General features: G+C 51.7%; 1 pseudogene; it reads left to right on the plus strand.

Moving 5' to 3' along the window:
* Positions 1 to 1842: 1842 nt before the first annotated feature.
* On the plus strand, positions 1843 to 1938 carry LOC130030865 (uncharacterized; annotated as a pseudogene).
* The last annotated feature ends 306 nt before the right edge of the window (positions 1939 to 2244 follow it).

Raw genomic sequence — 2244 nt, forward strand, 5'->3', positions numbered from 1 at the left:
CTCTGATCAAGTTTCAGGGCACCCCAAATGCCTCTCAAAGTGTCTTAAGCCCAACAACTCTGCTTGACTCAGAGATCTTTTGCTCTGTCTCCCTGGGAATGGCGCATGCCCAGAACTGCAAACAAAGCAGTGAGTGAAAGTGGGACTTGTGACAGATCAGATGAGGCTCTCCAGAGTGGGAAGAACAAAACAGGAGAAACACAGGTCCTAGCTATAAGGGAATAAACAGGAGCAGAACACACAGGGTGCACATCAGGTGGGAATCAGAGCACAGAGCAAAAGAGGAACCCAGGAGCTTCTCCCCAATAGCACAAAAATAAATACAAAATAAACAAATCAGCATGACTGTTTAACAGGACAGTGGGCTGGGGACAGTGAGTAGGCCTGGTGATGCCCTCCATCGCACAGGGTCCTCTAAGCATTGATATGTGCAATGCCAGAGTGCAAAGCCAAAAGTATTATCCCCAGAATCACTGCGCATGGCTCACAAAACAAAACAAAATACTCAGACACCAGCTTTTGATGCCCAGCACCCCATATGGGCCCTGAGACAGGTCAGGAGTCATCCTTGAACACCAGTAATCTTTGAGCTGTGTGTGGTCCAGAAGCCAATGCAAAAAAACTGACACAAACATGTCATCAGTGGAGAGCTGGGGACTCCGACAAGGAGGGATATTGCAGGATCCTTCCTGAAACAACTCAGAGACAAAAATCCTTGGAAGCCAATTACTCCTGCCATTGCATCGTCTCTCCTCCTACCTGGGGCCATTGTGTCCGATGGAATCTCACCATCTTCTGCCTCTGTTTTTTCTGAAGATCAGAGACCTGGAGGAGAAGTCAGAGTTGTGAGCACTGGAGCGGAGCAGAACCCCCTAGTGAGCACTTGAGAGGAGCAGAACCCCCAGCTCTGACAGTCACACCCTCGGGCACTGGCTCACAGACCCACTTGGGGGACACTGCCTGATGCTTCTATCTCCCCAGGAGAAGCAAAATGGGTTAGCATCTGTGCTGCCTCTCGTGACACAAGTTCTGGACATGGCTACAAGAGAGAAAACTCAGCCAAGCCTTGGCCTGGGAACGCCTCCCTAGGTACCACAGAAGGTACTCACAGGCCCAGACAGGTATCAACTCTGAAGCCAGGAAATTCCGTACATCAGCACCCCGTACAGGCCATCACAGGGCTGCGCCAGTGATAGAGGCACATTGTGGGCCACGGTTGCCTTGGGGCAGTCCCTCTTCTTAAAAAAATAAAAAGCAGGAGATTAAGCAGTAGAACAGTGGGTAGGGCATTTGCTTTGTAAGTTGCTGACCTGGTTTTTATTCCCAGCATTCTATATGGTCCCCTGAACACCACAGGAGTAATTCTTGAGTGCAGAACCAGGAGAAACCCCTTGCATCACCGGGTGTGATCCAAAAGGCAAATAAAGTTAAATTCAGAAAAAAAACTTTCTACACACAGACACACACTTGTACCCTCAGTACACACACACACACACACAAACACACAAGTGTGCACATACGTACCCCTTTTACCCCCAGTACTCACCTCAATACCCAGGGGTCTGCGAGGGCTTTCCAACTTGATGCAGATATGCCTATTCCAACATAGAGTAGACCTGTTAGGATTTTTGCCTTGCTGACACCAATCCATCCTCTGCATCCCTAAGCCCCCAGAATACTGCCAGGAATAATAGCTGAGGCCAGAGCCAGAGCAAGCCCTCGGGGTCTATCTGGGCATGCAGAAACCCCAATTACCCACAGCAAAAATAGGTCCAAAGGAAACTATCATTGGCAAACCCCAGCCACCTGCAGATCCACCGGCCTGGCCTGAACTGACCCACGTGGGCAGCCAATGAAAAAGCCGGATGCCAACAGGGTCTCTTGCCATTGGGGGGCTGCGGATCTGTCCCTCAAAGTGAATCTGGAGATTCTACAGCAGTGAAACTGGGGACAGCTGGGAGGGTCTGGATGGCCAAGGCCCCACCCTCTGCAGGTCCCGCACCCCGAGGTCTGCAGCCCCCGTGCTCAGCCCCACGCCCTGCCATGGCTGCACCAACGCAGAGCTGAAGGTGACCATGGTCGAAGCAACCCCCGGGATCACGCACTCAGACCTGCGACCCCTGCATTCTGCCACAGCCCCCTATGCCCCACAAAGTTCTGTGGCCCCAAAAGACTCCATCGTACCCCAGGAACCGCCTGGGTATCTGGTAACACAAGAAAAACAAGTGCAAAAGCAACCCCCCC

This window comes from Sorex fumeus, unplaced genomic scaffold, assembly GCF_029834395.1.
Source record: "Sorex fumeus unplaced genomic scaffold, SorFum_2.1 ptg000044l, whole genome shotgun sequence".
Classification (NCBI taxonomy): Eukaryota; Metazoa; Chordata; class Mammalia; order Eulipotyphla; family Soricidae; genus Sorex; species Sorex fumeus.